The 18,891-nt window shown below is 50.0% G+C and overlaps 1 protein-coding gene across 2 annotated transcripts in view; it reads right to left on the reverse strand.

Moving 5' to 3' along the window:
* Window positions 1–897: 897 nt before the first annotated feature.
* The window catches only part of KCNE1 (potassium voltage-gated channel subfamily E regulatory subunit 1), a 74,708-nt gene continuing 56,714 nt past the window's right edge, over window positions 898–18,891 (reverse strand). For both annotated transcript variants that reach the window (XM_085075543.1, XM_085075468.1), the window contains one exon: window positions 898–952. The gene's annotated coding sequence lies outside the window, so the exon portion shown is untranslated. The remainder of the gene's footprint in view (window positions 953–18,891) is intronic.

Genomic DNA, 18,891 nt, shown 5'->3' on the forward strand with positions numbered 1-18,891 from the left:
GGGATGGAGAAAAGCATGGCCAGGTTTCCCTGTATCTACCATAAATCCAGAATTCCAAACAAACATAGGCTGCCCTGAAATTATCCTAAATATCCTAAAAAATATCCTAAAACCAGGCAGAATTTTGAGGCAGAAGAAGAGCTTGGGGTCCAGAAAATCTGAGCACATGGGAACAAAGTCACCTTTAACAGAAAGACATTGCTGTTCCATGGATATCTGAGCTTATGGATTCTCTTTCCTCATGGAATTGTGTCTGGATTTTGGTATTTAGTGGCAGGACAAGGGGGAATGGCTTCAAACTGCCAGACGGCAGGGATGGATGGGATATTGGGAAGGAATTGTTCCCTGGCAGGGTGGGGAGGCCCTGGGATGGAATTCCCAGAGAAGCTGTGGCTGCCCCTGGATCCCTGGCAGTGTCCAAGGCCAGGTTGGACACTGGGGCTTGGAGCAGCCTGGGACAGTGGAATTGGAATAGGATGGACTGGATGAGCTTTAAGGTCTCTCCCAGCCCAACCCAGTCTGGGATGTTTTGTTTCCAGACTCCCCTTTTCTTGTTTTCTCCCACAGCAGCCATGAGCTCTGACTGCTGCCAGCTCTGCTCTGCAGGATTTTCTCCTGAACTCCTGCCATCCCTGCTCTGCAGCCATTTATTGTCTCCCATCACTGTCCATAAAATCTCTGGAGCAGAGCTGAATTTTTTTGCTGTTCCCACCACAGTCAGACACAAACCTGGAGTTTCTCAGGCAACGCAGTTTGACAGGAAGTAATGACATCCCATGGGTGACAGTAATGACAAATCCAGGCAATTCCCAGCGGGGAATGGTGCAGCAGGATGAGATTCTAATTATCCTGCAAGGTCAAGAGAACCAGGAGATTGTGGAATCACAGAAGGAATTGGGCTGGGAGGGACCTTAAATCCCATCCAGTGCCACCCCTGCCATGGCAGGGACACCTTCCACTGTCCCAGGCTGCTCCAACCCCAGTGTCCAACCTGGCCTTGGACACTGCCAGGGATGGAACAACCTGGGATAATGGAAGGTGTCCCAGCCCATGGCAGGGGGTGGAATGAGAAGATCTTTAATCCAACCCCAAACCATTCTGTGATTCCATGATCCACTCTCCTTTATTTCTTTGTCCCTTTGGTTCATTCTGTGGGTGATGCACATCAAGGAACAGACTCATTCCAAGGCTGCTGCTGCTGGAAAATATACCGGTTTAAAATTTTTGTATAACTTTAGTCAGAGGGTTCTGTTTGTCTTTATCCCAGGAAAAGGAATTTTAGGTTTCTCTCCAGGCCATTGCTCTACCAGGTGAGGTCTGATGAACTCAGCATATCAACAGCCTGGAGGAACCCAAAGCTAAAGAGCTCTCAGCAGAACATCAGCAGCCAGCAGTGGCTATCTACAAACAGCTACCCCAGAGCACCTCCAGCAGGGCTGAAGACATCTGGGCAGGAAAGGACTGAGAGGAGAATTGGAGAATGAAAAATCTAATTAACATCAGAGGCGAGGAGATTCAGATCCAATGGGAAACTGAATACTGGGGGTTTGCTCAGCTCTGGACCAATGAACACTGACCCAATACATTTCTATGTATTTTTACTGTATAAAATATCTGAAAATCAGGTAAAAGTCATGTATGATGGAATGATTCTCTGTGCACAGCCAGGCTGTGTGTGGATGAGATGATTTCTGTGGTACATCCTGGCCAGAACAACATCCTGGCCAGATAATAAAGTAATGCCTTGACTCTCTAACATTAAAATCTTGTTGGAGGGTTTTTGTTTTTCCCGCAGTTTCGGTGACATTGCCATCCCTCCCAGGCTGGAACAACTCCTGGAGGAGCTGCACTGCAGAGCTTGTCCTGCCTGAAAAACAAACCCAGCCGAGAAATCCGCAGCACTGCTTCAATCTCTGACCTGCCAAAGCCATGACAAATGTGCCTCTGCAGTGACAAATTCCAGGAGAGGCTGGAGAGGGATCAATGCTGATTTATCACACTGCACGCTGTCCTTGCCAGCAGGGATGACTCGGTGCAGATGGAGAGGGAAGAAAAGGAGGCTGGGATGGTTCCTGAGGGTTCCAAGGAGGAGAAGGAGCCATTGTTCAGTGCAGCTGTGTCACCACAGCCTCTGGGGCTCCTGGAGGAGTGGGCAGTGGCCTTTGGCAAGGCCAGGAGTGGCTTGGCTGCTCCTGGAGCAGTGGGAAACGGGGACAGCAGCTTGGGGATGGAGGGGGAAATGGAAATTTAAATGTTCTCCGCAGCTCCTGCTCCTTGGAGTCTGCAGGGAAGGAGACCAAGGGGGGTTTTTGATACAGTGGGAGCATCTGGGATGGAGAAAAACATGGCCAGGTCTCCCTGTATCTACCAGAAATCCAGAAACCCAAATACACATAGGCTGCCCTGAAATTATCCTAAATATCCTAAAACTATCCTAAAGACAGGCAGAATTTTGAGGCAGGAGAAGAGCTTGGGGTCCAGAAAATCTGAGCACATGGGAACAAAGTCACCTTCAACAGAAAGACATTGCTGTTCCGTGGATATCTGAGCTTATGGATCCTCTTTTCTCATGGAGTTGTGTCTGGATTTTGGTATTTAGTGGCAGGACAAGGGAATGGCTTCCCAGTGCCAGAGGGCAGGGAGAGATGGGATATTGGGAAGGAATTGTTCCCTGGGAGGGTGGGGAGGCCCTGGCACAGGTTTTGGAGATAGCAAGGGGTGCTTTACATGGGGTTCTGCTCCTACATTTATTTCTTTCAAGCTGTTTTCCTGCCTTAAAACTGGATTTCAATGTGTGTTTAGCAGTTATTTGGGACAAGCAGAGCAATCTGCACTGGGACACCTCAGGAACATCAAGGTCATCTGAGAAGGGTTGTGGATTTTCCCTGGAGCTACCTGGAGGTTCTTCTGTAGGAACTCTGTTTATTCAAACAGAAGATGTGTCTGAGAATTATGGGATGGTTTGGATGGGAAGGGATCTTAAAAATCATCCCATTCCAACCCCAGCCATGGCAGGGACACCTTCCACTGTCCCAGGCTGCTCCAAGCCCCAATGTCCAGCCTGGCCTTGGACACTGCCAGGGATCCAGGGGCAGCCACAGCTTCTCTGGGCAAAGAGTTTTCTGCTGCCTTTGAAGTCATCCAGGATTTTCAGCTCCATTCAGACACTGGACAGCTCTAAACCACCTGGAAAACAGTGACCTATTCACAGTTATTCACTAAAATGATCTGGAGCACATCTGGACTTAGGAATTCCATCACCAGACCCTCTGTGCTCTACACTGGTTCTACTGGAGCAGCTCAGATTCACCCTGGGTGGAGATGTGGCTGTGAAAATCCTAGGATTCTGGGATTTTTCCCATTTAGGGACAGGTTTCCAAGGAGCTGCTGCTCATCCTCTGCTCCCAGCTCATGACTAAAACCTGGTTCTGCTGCAGCCTTAACTTAATTCTCCTTCTTTTCTGATCTTTTTCTCTGCAAGCCAGAGGGAAAAAATGCAGCACACAGAGCAGGAGTTTCCTGCTGCAATGCCATGAATGTTTCATGGAGATGAGCCAGCTTTGTTCCCTGGGGATGCAGAGCATTCCTACAGGGACAATGAACATTTCACCTGGAAAAGCAGCAGGTTTGGACCTTCCAGGGCCAGAAATAAAGTGTGGCATCCATAAAATCCTTCATTCATGGCAGCAAAGAGCTGCATTCCCATGGCCCAACTGCTTCCTTGTTTGCCTGCTCTGGAAGAAAATCCTGGCATGGGAAATGAAACCAGGAGTGAAATTTTGGGTAGGAAAACAATGGGAGGAACTGGACACTTGCCAAAAACAACAAGTGGGCTTTAAGGAAGGGGGATTGGAGGGTGAAAATTCCTGGTAATGTGCAGCTCTCCTCAGGTGGATCCAACACCCAGCAGAAATATGCAGGGATAAGTAGGAACAAGACTGTTCTTGTAGGGAAAACAAAATTACCCTGTCTGGAGCTCTGATGAAACCCCAAGTACCTTGGAGGTGATGCACAAACTTCCACTGATTCTGGATCAGGTTTGGACAGCAATGAGCATTACAGGGAATGCAGAGCCAAGCAGTGGGATCATCACTTTGGTCAAGAAGGTGGTTGGGAAATGGTTTCACTCTGGGAAGGCTCTCCATGGAAAAGATTTCATCCTTTTTGGACTTGGGGAACCATCATTCCTACAGGCAGAACCCCAAACACAATTCCCTGCTTCCCCTGAGGTAGGAAAACCACAGGAGCACCAAGGTGGGGAAAAACCCTCAAGGTCATCCAGGCAGTGAAGTGACCTGGATTCAAACTGGGATGGGATGAGGGAAAGTGAGGAAGGGGAAGCAGACCTAGAGGTGGGGAAGGGGATTTAGGGAAGGGTGGTGAGCCAAGGAACTGAAGATTCCAGGGAAACCACCAGAGGACTGAGGAGACAGCTCTTGAGTGACACTTGGAAATGATTCTGAAGGGAAAGAGAAACTGAAACATGGGAGAATGTTGGGAATCTGGGACAGCTTCCTATGATTATCCTCCAAAGAAGGCAGAGCACTGCTGGGTTTCTGTGCTTTGTGTTTAGAGGAGACTCTGAATTTATTCCTCAGCATTGCCCCATCCCCTCAGGCTGGACTCCCCCTGTAAGGAATCCCAAAACATCACTGGAAGGAAAACAAAGACTGAAGGGTTTTTGTTGGTTTATACTGGGCTATTTTTCCTTCCAGGAAGAGCCTCAAGCTGTTCCCAAGGAAGCCAGAGGAAAAGTTCCCACTGACATTTCTTTAGGGAGCAGCTGCAGGGACATGGAGGAGTTTTGGAAACTTTGCACACCAAACAACTGCAGAACAAACACTGCAACCGGATGGAGGAACCATGGAATATCCAGAGAGGGGGCAGAGTTGGGTTTGGGATGGGTTTGCTGGAACCCAGGAGCTCAAGTGCTGCCTTTTCATCAGTGATTTCCTATCTCCAGCATCCTACAGAATCCAAAATTCCCCCAGTGCCAGCTGTGGCAACCATTCTGTGGATTTCCTCCTGGTGTTGCTCACTCCTTTCTCTGGCATGACTGTTTGACAAGAAGTCACCCTTTTGGGATCACCCCACAAATTTGTGCTTTATTGAGGCTCTACCAGCTCCCTACCCTGGGATTTCTTTGCCTGACCTCTGTGGGATATGGATCAGCTCCTTAAAAGAGGACAAAAAAGATGTCCCTGGTTTTGGGAAGGGCTGTCTGCTTTGAGGGAAGCTCCTGGTTTGGCATTCCCCCTCAAAGGCTTCAGGTCTGTGCCTGCCCAGGGGGAGAGGCTTGGGAAGAAACCTCACCCCCAGTTGTGCCTTTTCCAGTTCTATTAAAGAAAAAAAATAATAACATAGGGGAATTTTCTAGATTCCACCCAATCTATAATAACTTTTGAAAAGTTAATTTGCTGCAGCTGCTTTATAGCTCCTCCTAAGGCCACAACTCCACATGATTACACAACCACAGCAACTTTTATGGCTGAGTGCAAACACCACCCTGGTTTTGTTGTGCTGCAAAAGCCAATGTTTGGTTTAAAGATTCCCTTGGATTTTTAATCCACTTGGCTAAGGAATCTCACAGGCCACCAGGGCTCTTAGAGCCTTCACCTGCTTTTGGGCCTCTTGCTTGTCACATCTCTGAGGGGTTTGCTGCACATTGGGGCCAAATTGTGTGTCCAGCAGGGCAGGGATTGGGCACTGAGAGGTCATTCCAGGGCTGTGTCCAGTTCTGGTGCTGCAGGAGAGACCTGGAGGGGCTGCAGAGTGTCCAGGGCAGGGAACAGAGCTGGGAAGGGGCTGGAAAAGTGCTGAGGGAGCTGGGAAAGAGCTGAGGCTGGAGCAAAGGAGGCTCAGGGGAACCTTGTGGCTCTGCACAGCTGCTGCCAGGAGGGGACAGCCGGGGGGTCAGGCTGTGCTCCAGGGAACAGGGACAGCAGGAGAGGGAACAGCCTCAGGCTGGGCCAGGGGAGGCTCAGCTTGGCCAGCAGCAGGAATTTCTGCATGGAAAGGGTGCTCAGGCCTTGGCAGGAGCTGCCCAGGGAGGTTTGCAGTCCCCATCCCTGCAGGTGTCCCAGGAAGGCCTGGCTGTGGCACTCAGTGCTCTGGGCTGGGGACAAGGTGCCCATTGGGCACAGCTGGGACTCAGTGACCTTGGAAATCTTTCCCAGCCTCAGGGATTCTGGGATATTGGAGAGAACCCCAACTTCCATCTGCTGGGGGGTGAAACACATCCCTGGTGTCTCCTGTTGGGTCCCCATGCAGACCTAGCTTGCACTAAGCTCAGCCCCCATTCTGGTCCCTGCTGTCCCCTCCCTCAGCAGGGTTGGACACAAACCCTGCTGTCCCCTGGCTGTGCTAAGAAAAGTTCTGCCTCTGCACTGAGCCAGCTTTGCCCGAGGAGTCTGTCAGCCAAAATCACAAGGAGATTTCTATTTAAATCCCATCCAGTGTGTGCACATTGGGAATATTTTTACCCTGGTAGTGCAAACGCCACTACCAATAATGGGGGATTGTTGTTATAAGTTGGCTGTTCAAATCCAGCCTGGACTAAAAATTGTCGGAGGAAGTGGCAGCCTAGGAGATGTTTGTTTGTTTGGATAGGTTATTTGAGACAAGGAATGAAAATAATGAGTGGCTGTGGGCTCTTACCTGGCATTTCTCTGTTTAAAAAGGTCTTCCATGATATTTTTCTGGTGATTGGACCCTGACAAAAATCTTCTGTGTTGGAGAGGGAATGAAAAACTTAGCAGGCAAATGCTAGGATTCTTTTTTAGGGAAAAAAAACAACAAAAAAAAAAAGATCTTCAGGATGAGAACAACTGCCCAACAAGTCTGGAGTGTTTCCCCACTGAGAATGCAACAGGAATATGCAGTGAGTGTGGAATGAGCAGGAGTAGAAATTAATATTATTGCATTTCTCTGTGATTAGAGCCTTTCCACCCTTAACATTCTGAGCCTCTGGAAGACCTGAAGAGATGGAATTGTATTCTTGGATCTTCCTCCATCGGGGGAAGCGATTTGCTCAGGGAGATGATTCCCCACCAGATCAGCCCTGGGGACTAAACACACCTAAATCCCTAGATGAACAGCTGGCCTGACATCCAGGCAACTCCAGGAATTCCACAGCCCTGAGGCATATGGATTATGGATATCCATATCAGGCTCCCAAGCCCATGCTTGGCCAACCAAACCAACCAAACATCTGATTTTGGGGCTGCTGAGCAGCAGTGGCTCAGCCCCAGGTCTGAGAGCTTCGGCTGACGTGACTCAGCCAAAGCCACACAGGAAATCTGCTGGAATCCCAGGAATAGAGCACAGATCCTGGGCTTTAACCACAGGCTGCCTCTGCCTGCTCTGCCAGCCCTCATTCCCACACGGAGCTGCAGTTGGGATCTCGCTGTGGCTGCAGCCAGAGGTGCCCAGTGGGAATGGAGTTAAAGATATTCCTTGTTCCCTGAGCTTGGGGTGGTGGGGAGACCCTGGGTGCCCTCAGGACACTCAGGATGAGACACCAGAGCTCGAGGACACAAGGAAAAAGCTGGGAAAAAGGCAGGCTGGAAGAGCTGTTGGGACAAGATCTTTGATTTCCTTAATGAGCACCCAGCAGGACAGATCCTCTGCCCAGGTGATCATGAAATCTTCAGCTGGTTTGGGTTGGGAGAGAGCTTAAAGCTCATCCATGGGCAGGGACACCTTCCACTGTCCCAGGCTGCTCCTTGGACATTTCCAGGGATCCAGGGGCAGCCAAAACCCATCAGAGCAACCTGGGCCTCACAGAAATTCCTTCTCAATATTCCATCTCACCCTGCCCTGTCCCAGTCATTCCCCCTTGTCCTGTTTCTGTCCAAGGGCTTGAAGTGGTTTATACACAATGATTGTGTAGCTGAGGAGGTGCTGAGGAAACGAAAAGCAGAGTTTTTGTGAAGGAAATGTTGAGTTTCTCCTCAGGGTCTGTGCGTTTGCAGTGGGTTTCAAATGATACCTGATGTCATTCCTGAGTCAAAAAAGAGAACAAAAGCTCTGTGCTGAGTCAAAGAACCACAAGTAAAAACTCCCTGAACATTGTACTCGTGCTCTTCTTGCTAAGCCAGGCTGGACAATTACAAATTACAAAGCAGAAAATGTTTGAATGTTCATTTCCAGATTTCTCCTATCGAGGCAAACCACACATTCCTCTCTGGCAGATGCCAAACGGGAGGATTTAAAGGAAATATTCCTGGAGTTGTGTGAGTATGAGGAGCACTGCAGTGATTTTCTGAATTGTTTGGGCTGTTCTGTTCTGATCTGAACAGATTTTCTCCTCTCTTTTAAAGGAAATACATAAAACTCTGGCCTGAGAGCAAAGCCATGAGATTTCAGGCTGTGCAATAGGAAGGGGGTGGGAATTGGGAATTGTCAGTGACAAGTGGGTTCCACTGGAAGTCCCTTCTTGGTCTCAACAATAGGATTGGTATCTTGATCCTTGCAGTTGAGAAATGTGGATTTCCACATCGGCCCCATCTTGCATGAATTACTGCAGATCTGACAAATCTGACTTATTGGGCTCCTCCTGGGAGGTTTTTCAAGCCAATTGTAACAACAGCTGATGGGAACCAGCTGCTCCACCAGAATGAGGAACCAGATCCTTGGCATTTGATGAATTAATAAACCCAGGCACAATACAAATGTCAGCAGCAGCCAGCGATTCTCCAGGAGAATGGGAAGCAAAAGGAAAAGAGCAGGAATCAAACTGCAGCAGCTGCTTGGCCAACAGGTAGGGGGGAACTGTTTGCTCATGGAAAAGGCTTGGAAAGCTCTTCCAAGATTCCCAAAACAAGGAGCTCCTTGCAGCTAGATGATAACAGAAGTGGAGGGTTTGAGTGAATTTCTGGCTGTTCATTTGAGGAAAAGCCAGGGGAAGAGAGAGGGATTGCACAGCGATTGTCTGGAACTGCAGGGCTAGAGGAGGCCAGGCTGTGTGCTTTGGGAATGTGGCTGTAGGGACAGAAATCCTTTCACTGCCACAGTTACAACTCCAGAGGCAAGAGGAGGGATCTGAGTGCAAATAAATATCTGGAAAAAGAGGCAGAGAGGCTTTGTAACAACAGCAGCACTGACCTTGATTGTGTCAGGGTTTTCCGTTTGGATGAAACAGAAGTTCCCATGGAGAAGGATCTCTTTACAGGGAATAACCTGAATCCAAGAATCATGGAATGGTTTGGGTTGGAAGACACCTTAAATCCCATCCAGTGCCACCCCAGCCATGGCAGGGACACCTTCCACTGTCCCAGGCTGCTCCAAGCCCCAATGTCCAACCTGGCCTTGGACACTGCCAGGGATCCAGGGGCAGCCACAGCTTCTCTGGGAATTCCATCCCAGGGCCTCCCCACCCTGCCAGGGAACAATTCCTAATTCCCAAGATCCCATCTCTCCCTGCCCTCTGGCACTTTGCAGCCATTCCCTGTGTCCTATCCCTGCAGCCCTTGGCAATTGTCTCTCTCCATGTTTCCTGCAGCTCCTTCAGGCACCAAAAGGCCACAATGAGGTCACCCCAAAGCTTCTCCTCTCCAGGCTGAACAATCCCAGCTCTGCCAGCCTTTCCTCCCAGCAGAGCTGCTCCATCCCTCTGCTCATCCTGCTGCCTCCTCTGCACTCTCTCCAGCAGCTCCAGCTCCTTGCTGTGCTGAGCCCCAGGGCTGGAGCAGCTCTGCAGGTGAGCTCTCACCTGAGCACAGGGACACAATCCCAATCCCTTTCCTGCTGCCCATTCTGGGCTCAGCCCAGGGAATGACCAAGGCCAGGTTGGAGCAGCCTGGGACAGTGGAAGGTGTCCCTGCCATGGCTGGGGTGGCACTGGGTGGCCTTTAAGGTCCCTCCAACCCAAACCATTCCAGGATTTGGTGATTCTAACTGAGCTGCTGCTATTTAGAAAATTGGTCCGCTGTGTAATTCCCTGAAAAGCAGCTCAGTGTTCAATTTTGGCGGAAATAGGAAAAAGCCAGAGAACAGTGATTAGAAAGGAACTCAACCCCTCCAAAAAATGGATTTTTGCCTCTCTTCAAATCCATTATGTGCAACTACAAGAAAAGAGAAGGGAGGGAAATAAAGCTGGAGAGAAATACAGAAGGGATGAACAGACTGGAAAAGAGATGGATGGGAATACAGATCCATAAAATCCTGAGGAATGAGGAACAAGGAAGGATTACTCCTTGTTATAACACAGACCAAAAGAAGGACTTTTTAATTCCAGGTGTAATTAAGTTGTGAAAGCCTCGATCCCAACACATTATGAAGGCCAAAGGTTTCAATCCATTGGGAGACAATTTGGACAAATCCAGGTTTTGTCTGGAGCTGATAAACTCTGGCCACATCCTCCAGCCCAGCTGGGAAAAGCTGGAGTTCCAGCAATGCAGGAAGGTGAGAATGTCCTGTGCCCTTCCACTCTTCCCATGGGTGAACCATTGGATGCTCCATTCCAGGAAAAAAATCCATTCTGCTGGAAATCAACTCCATGGAAACAGAGATTTCCAAGGGGTTTTCCTTCTCCAGCTCTCACAGACCTGCTGGACTTTCCCCATAAATGAATCAAAGATCAGACCAATGGAAACAGGAAATTCCTGGCAGTTCCAGGAGCTGCAGTTGTTGGGATCTCCCCATTCCTGGTGCAATTCCCGCTGTTTTGGGGAGGTGTGGTTTTTATTTTTCACTGGATGTCAGGAAGTTACATCCTTCTAACTTCTCTGGGAAAACCTTTTCTCACCAAATGGAATTGACCTATTGGGATCTTTTTTACTGGGATTTGGTCTTGGCATTGTCCAATTCCCAGTGTGGATTTATCCAGGATACCCAACATGAGTTAACCCTGCATCCTGACCACAGCGAACAACAAACACTCCACTGAAATATCCACAAGATTTATTTTTTTCCACGGGAAAAATCCCAATAAATTCTCAGCTGGTCAAAATATGTAAAGAAATGCTGCATCAAGGTATTGTTTGCAACCCTAAATATTCCGTTTTCATGGGAAACCCAATCAAGGATTTTCCAGGGGGAACTCTGCTAAGCTGTTTGGCTGCTTTCCTATGAAATAGTCAAATATTTCAGGCCTTGAGCCTTTCCTAAAGTTATTTAAACAGATTAAAGTCGGATAAGGGAAGCTATTAATTTTTCAATCATATGATCTTATATTTATTCTCGTAATCAAATCCCCTTCCCACCCCCTCAGTCCCATGAAATAAATGTGGATCTCAAACTCTGCCTCCAGTTCAAACAAGAAATTAAATTACAATGAGATTGCTTCATATGGAATTGCTTCATCAGAAGGCAGAGTTCCTCTAATCATATATAAATATAGGCTCTGGAAGCCAAACCTTGACCTGGGGTTAAAGGAATATTATGGGTGATTGAATGGAAACCCAGTTATAGAGCACAAAGAGAATTTTAGATCATGTTGGGGTAAATCGAGATGATCCCAACTGCAGCAATGAACTTCCACAGCCACTGTGGAAATTGGAAATTCCATGGCTTGGAAATGGGGTTGTTTTAAATTATCAATGGGAAGTGCAAAAAACAATGGTGAGAAAGGAGCAGGAAAATTGTGTGGCCTCAAGCTGTGCCTGGGGAGGTTTAGGGAAAAAAAATTAGGGAAAAAATTCTTCTTGGAAAGAATTTCTGCATGGAAAGGGTGCTCAGGCCTTGGCAGGAGCTGCCCAGGGAGGTTTGCAGTCCCCATCCCTGCAGGTGTCCCAGGAAGGCCTGGCTGTGGCACTCAGTGCTCTGGGCTGGGGACAAGGTGCCCATTGGGCACAGCTGGGACTTCACGGTCTTGAAGTTCTTTTCCAACCTCAGGGATCCTGGAATTCCAATGTGGAACAGCACTTTTGGCATTGCCTGTGGATCTCTGGAGTCTTTCTCCAGCCTCCCTGTGCCCCTCAGTGAAGGACAAACTAAGAAATTGCAGTGTTAAAAAAAAAAAAACAACAAAATCAAGCAAAGAGGGAACAAGGAGAGTGCAGGAAAGGTGGAACGGGAAGGGAAAAACCTCACTGCTCCTCACCCAACACCTTTTTTTTGGAAGTGCCATCTCCACGAGTCTCTCAGGGACCTCAGCTCAGAAGTCCTGGGGTTTTTCTCTCAAACCTCCCAGCCTGGCCTCAGCAGGGTCATTCCACCGCTCCCTGGCACTCCCAGCATTCCCCACGGAATATCTCGAGGCGACGCAACCACAAATCCTAGAGAAACAATATTTAAGTTTTCGAAGACAATTGCCCTGTTTTTCAACCCAACCACTTGCTTGGCCCAGGCTGTGGATGTTGTGCCTGGCAATCTCCAATTTGCACCAGATGGGAAGGGAAAAAAATATTCCCCACACGTCCCCTGAAGTGCCCAAATTCCTTCTCCTTTGTGTTCACTCAACCTCAGCTTCCACCCCACATAACTCCCCTCACCTCAACTATGTTCTGTGGAATAACATTGAATTTTGGGCAGTTCATTGTTGGCTCTGTTTGCCCTCGGTGTGTTCCAGCCTTGGCTGGGAATGCTGGGGAGAAGGAATCCAAGATGGGAATCCAATCCTTTGCCTACTCCTGCAGGAACAGTTTCCATTCTGGCCCCTGTTTTTCACACTCTCCTAACTTTCCAAAACACTCACCTTTGGACATGGAGTTTTCCATGGGTGGTGTTTGCCTGGAGGTGAAATGTGCCTGGGTGAGTGAAAGTTGGAGCAAAGATGTGGCTTTTAATTTATGGGAGAGTGGAAAAACCCCACTTTTTTTTTTTTTCCCAGGTTGGGGAGAAAATTGTGTAACCACATTTCTAAGAAGAGCAAATCCGCTGAGGGTTGGGATTTGACAGCACAGCCAGAGCTGCTGGACTCATCCTGGTGTCTGCAGGGGATAATTTGTGTCCAACAGCCCAACCAAGCAGTCACCCCAACTCATTCCTGGCCCTTTTTCCCCCTGTAAGCACAAACCCAGGAGCTGGGTTATCCCCAAGGGTTTGGAAAGGCTGAAGTGAAATTTTTAATAATTTACTGGAATGTGTTTTGTGAGTGTCAGGGTGATGTTTGTCCAGTTAAACCAGGAGAACTGAGTGGGAATAAAAGTGTTGGAATCTTCCTTGTGCCATTTCTTTGCTTTTTCCTGCTTAAAACATCCACCTGAGGTCTGGAGGGATTGGAGCTGGGATGGCAGCTGAGGAATCCTACATGGAGCCTGGCTGATAGGGGGAATTATTGTGGGACTACATCCTGTGTGGAATCATGGAATCCCAGGCTGGTTTGGGTTGGGAGGGACATTGAAAACCATCCAGTGCCACCCCTGCCATGGCAGGGACACCTTCCACTGTCCCAGGCTGCTCCAAGCCCCATCCAACCTGACCCTGGACACTTCCACGGTTGCACTGCTGAGAAGACACTTTTAGGTCACCTTCATTAATGAGCAATAATTAGCAATAATCAGGGCTGAAGAGCAGTGGAAGTGGTGAAAAGTTGTCACTCCACAGGTGGCACTGGACAGGGGAAGAGTCCCCCAGCCCCAGTGAGGGTGGGTCATTCCAGCAGAACCCCAGGGCAGGGGCAGTGGGTGAACAAACCCAGGGATCCCTGGCTGTGTGTGCAATCTGCTCTGCAGAAGGAGCAGAGCACCCCATCCATCCCCCTGCAGGGAATTCCACAGGTTGGGCAGTTCTCCCACAAATCCCAGCAGCATTTCAGTCCAGCTCAAGCCTTGCCCTCAGTCTGGATCCCCCTGCAGCATGAGGCCACAGCAGACAACTCCTGAGGGCAGCTCAGCCTGACTTACACCCACACTGCTGGGTGGCTGTGCCATGTGTCCCCTGGGGCAGTGCCACCAGGGAGCTTGGCAGGGCTGTGCACAGCGTGGATTATTCTCCATTCCCACTGCCCAGGGTGTGGGAAAGCATCTCCTCCTTTTTGGATGAGTGTTGCTGTATGGTTGGGGCAGCAAAGGTCACACACAAAAGGTTTGGTGGCACTTGAGCCCCTCAGATCACCCCAATCCCTGTCCCTCCCAGAAGGTCCCCAACTGCCACTCCTGCCAGGTGTTTGCTGTCCTGCTGCTGCCATGGGATATCAGCCCCACAATGGGATTATCTCCACTTCCATCCTCATCAGAGCTGGGTGACATCCCAAATATCCATGGGGAGTTCAGCCCCATCCTGAGCTCCTGGGAGAGATCACAGAATCATGGAATATCCTGAGTGGAAAGGGATCCACAGGGATTGAGTCTCACCTCTATCCTGCCCAGACCCCCAGCAATGCCACCCTGTGCATCCCTGGCAGTGCTGTCCAAAGGCTCCTGCAGCTCTGGCAGCCTCAGGCTGTGCCCATTCCCTGGGGAGCCTGGGCAGTGCCAGCACCCTCTGGGGGAACAACCTTTCCTGAGCTCCAGCCAGGATGCTGTCCCTGTCCCTGTGCTTTCCCTCAGGAGGAGCTGCAATGGCACCCTCAGGGTCAGGAAGCTCCTTGACATGTTGCCAGCAGAGAACTGAGGGCCCTGAGGCTCTGTTTCAGCTCCACTTTTTTTTTAATCCTCTGGATTTTTGTCATCTTTGGGGAGAGATTCTGCAAACCCCCTTTTTTCCAGCCTCTGTCCCCAAGGAGTTTGGGAAGCAGAAGAGCAAATCTCCCTTATCCTGGAGCAGCATGCTGCCATGAGCAGCTGGCAGAGGGATCTGAGCTGTGCCTTGCAGCCTGGAGAAGGAAAAGGTCAGGGCAGCATGTGATAAACCTTCCTCCCAGTGCCGTGACCCATCTCCCTGGGCACAGGGACTGTGGGTGACCTCTGGAATTGCATGTTGCCAGTGGCTCCAGATGTGCAATGAAATGGGGACTTTCAGGAATGATTCCTTGCCAGAAGCTCCTCTGTGTGAGGCCAGTGCTGGTTGCTGCTGCTTGCCCACAGGATTACACTTGTCAGCCACAGAGGACTGTGACCACACGAGCCTCGCTCTGCACTCGCTGACCTGCAGGACAGTCCTCACCTCTGGCCCTTGTGGCTCACCCCATGGACTCAGCATTCCCACTGTCCCAGTGCTGCCTGGGGCAGGGGGTGAGGAAATGACCCACTGGGGGTGTTCAGCTGGAGGAGACTGAGGGGAGACATTGCAGGTACAACTTCCATGTGAGGGGAAAAGGAGGGACAGCTCTGATCTCTGCTCTGGGACAGGGACAGCATCCTGGCTGGAGCTGGGCCAGGGCAGCTCAGGCTGGAGAGCAGGAAAGGTTGTTCCCCCAGAGGGTGCTGGCACTGCCCAGGCTCCCCAGGGAATGGACACAGCCTGAGGCTGCCAGAGCTCCAGGAGCCTTTGGACAGCACTGCCAGGGATGCCCAGGCTGGCATTGCTGGGGTGTCCTGATCAAAGCAAGAACAGGCAGATCTGTGGGGTGCTGGTGTGACCTGAAAAAAAAAAATCCCATTGGATTTGGTAGCTGGAGCCAATTCCTCACCTTCTGCCAGGAGGGATCTCAGTGCTGCTGCTCAGCACTTGACAGTGACATCTATGTGACATCTCTGTGACATTTGTGCCCCAGCTCTGTCTGCTCCTTGTCACTGCTGGAGGTACCTCCTGACCTCAGCAATGTTGGCCCCACCTCATTTACCCCATGGCCTCACTAGCACAGATCACAGAATCCCAAAATCCCTGGGGCTGGCAAAGCCCTCCCAGCCCATGCAGTCCCAGCTGTGCCCAATGGGCACCTTGTCCCCAGCCCAGAGCACTGAGTGCCACAGCCAGGCCTTCCTGGGACACCTGCAGGGATGGGGACTGCAAACCTCCCTGGGCAGCTCCTGCCAAGGCCTGAGCACCCTTTCCATGCAGAAATTCCTGCTGCTGGCCAAGCTGAGCCTCCCCTGGCCCAGCCTGAGGCTGTTCCCTCTCCTGCTGTCCCTGTTCCCTGGAGCACAGCCTGACCCCCCGGCTGTCCCCTCCTGGCAGCAGCTGTGCAGAGCCACAAGGTTCCCCTGAGCCTCCTTTGCTCCAGCCTCAGCTCTTTCCCAGCTCCCTCAGGATGGATTCTCCTGTCCCTGGGCTTCTTGAAATTCTCCATAGTTGAGACAGAAGTCTCTTTCCCCATCTCAAATGGTTGCTCTTCCTCCTGGTTTTGAATGAGTCCTTTAATTTTTTCCCCTTTGCCCTCCAATTCGCCTTTCCCCCAGTCTGACCAGTGACCTGCCTGTATCCCACAGCTGCTGCAGCTGTATTCCATGAAATATCCCTGCAGGCAACACCTCCAGGGATCCAGGGTCAGCCACAGCTTCTCTGGACACCCTGAGCCAGGACTTTCCCAAAATACCTGGGATTTATGTGGTCAGAGCATCACTTCTTCCTATTGGGCCATTTCTTTCTGTCCTTTCTGGTTTCTAGTTTATTGTTTATAGTTTTTTTTTCTTTTACAGTTTGACATTTTTTCAGCTACACATGTAAATAAATTTAGGGGAACAATTTCTCCCCTAATATCCCATCTAACCCTACTCTTGTCAGCCTCTGCTTTTGGGACCTGTCAGGGCTCAGCATGAAACTCATTATGCAAACGAAGCAGCTCCCGGTGTTATTCCTCACTAATGAGCAGCAGACCTTGAATTGTGACCTTTCCCTGTTGTTGGGTTTTCTCTGGCGGGCAGTTTGTGGGGTTTTTTTTATGACTCCATCCTCGCCTCACCAGGCCCGACCCGGGTGGATTGGGCACAGCTGAAGGTCAGGATGGTTTTCCTGCCAGCTCTGCCCCTGGAAGGCGAGGCTGGAGGGAGGTGTATTTCTGGCCATGCAGATTGGATGAATTCCTGCTGGCAGGAGCAGGGATGGAGGGATGGAAGCACAGCGCTGTGGGGACACGCTGTGGTGGCTCCTGAAAACGCCAGCAGGGCTGGAGCAGCACGATAATCCTGCTTTTCCTGGGCTGGGAGCAGCAGCAGGTGAGTGAGCCAAAGTGGCGACTCAGAGGGGCAGCAGGGACAGGGTTTGGGTGGCCAAATTCCAGCGCTGGCTGGGTTGAAAAGAGGAAAATGTTGATTGCAGTTCCTGCTCTTGGACTCCTGGTGAATGCCAAGTGCATCCCAGCTGAAATCAGGAGGCATCTGAGCTCCAGGATTGCCTCTGGAGTAACCCAGGGTGTGAAGGGATCCTTCTGGGAGCACTGACTGAACTGGGAGTTATCCCCATGCTCCATACCCAGCAGTGTTCCCAGCTGGCTTGTCCTGCTCCAGCTGCCCTTCCAGGGACATTCTCTGACTCCTTCAAAAGGAGGCTCAGGGGAACCTTGTGGCTCTGCACAGCTGCTGCCAGGAGGGGACAGCCGGGGGGTCAGGCTGTGCTCCAGGGAACAGGGACAGCAGCAGAGGGAACAGCCTCAGGCTGGGCCAGGGGAGGCTCAGCTTGGCCAGCAGCAGGAATTTCTGCATGGAAAGGGTGCTCAGGCCTTGGCAGGAGCTGCCCAGGGAGGTTTGCAGTCCCCATCCCTGCAGGTGTCCCAGGAAGGCCTGGCTGTGGCACTCAGTGCTCTGGGCTGGGGACAAGGTGGCCATTGGGCACAGCTTGGAATCCACAGTCTTGAAGTTCTTTTCCAAGCTCTGGGATTCTGAAATTCTCATATGACCCCATCTCTCCAGCCCCTTCCCCAGCTCCTTTACCCATTAGGGGAGTTTCAGTCCCACAGGACAAACCACCCAACTTCTCAAAGCTGTTTTGGTTCCTCACTCCCACTGATTTAAATATGGATAACACACCTTGAAGGTTTACACTTTCCTTTCTTTTCCTGAAAGAGAGTCAGCAAATCCATGTTTTCCTTTCCAGGAATCCGTGGTGATCCTGTCACCAGGAAACCTGGCCTTGGACACTGCCAGGGATCCAGGGGCAGCCACAGCTTCTCTGGGAATTCCATCCCAGGGCCTCCCCACCTGCCAGAGAACAATTCCTTCCCACTATCCCATCTCTCCCTGCCCTGTTTCAGTTTAAAATCATTGTCCCTTATACTGTCAAAGGACAGGTTCAAGCACCTAGGTATACCTTAGAGAATTCCAGGCAGCAATGTGTCCATCAGTCCAGTTAAATAAGCAAAATACCTGGAAATTTATGTGGTCAGAGCATCACCTCTTCCTATTTGGGCATTTCTTCCTGACCTTCTTGGTTTATAGTTTATTTTTTATACGTTTTTTTTGTTTTATAGTTTTATATTTTTTTCAGCTACACAAGTAAATAAAACAGGATCCCATTTTGGGTCACCGTGGAGTGCTGACATGGACTTTTTTAACTGGAAAGACATCTAAAGGGAAAAAACAAACATTTTGCTTCTTTAATTGTCCCTGCAAATAGGAAATGGGATTTAGAGCCATGATTCCAACTGGAGCTGGGACCTGCACCCTCTGGGGTGCTCCAAGAGAGAAACCAAGGGACGTCCTGCTGTCGTGATTTATGGAAAAATGTGTCTCTGGATGAGATTAAATCCTCTCCTGCTTCCCTGGCAAAAGTGCCCCTGACATTTTTATACCTAATCAGGCTCCCTCTTGTTTATCAGGATGTTTAGGCAGAGCTGGAGGTCAAGTGAACAGCTCTGTGCTGGGCCAGACACAGGCTGAGATGGAGCCTTTGGAGTAAGAAATGGCAGAAAATCTCCTTCTCACCAGTTTGGGCTCCTGGTAAACAGGGACACAAGTGACACATCACTCTCCAACCCACTCCTGGCCACTTGTGCTTTTAATTCTGGTATTCTCAGCAACAAGGGGAATATTTATTAAAATTAAAACCTGAATAAAGCACCAAAAATGAAAGTTTTAGGGATCAGTTTGAAGAGGAAGTCTGGGTTTAATGAGAGTTTTGAGATCTCCCTTCTGGGATTAAATTATTCCAGGTGAGCCCTGAGCTGTGGGAACTGTGTTTGGATTTTAATGA

The sequence above is a fragment of the Lichenostomus cassidix genome, chromosome 1 (genome assembly GCF_008360975.1).
Source record: "Lichenostomus cassidix isolate B80296 chromosome 1, HeHo_3.0, whole genome shotgun sequence".
In the NCBI taxonomy this organism is placed as follows: Eukaryota; Metazoa; Chordata; class Aves; order Passeriformes; family Meliphagidae; genus Lichenostomus; species Lichenostomus cassidix.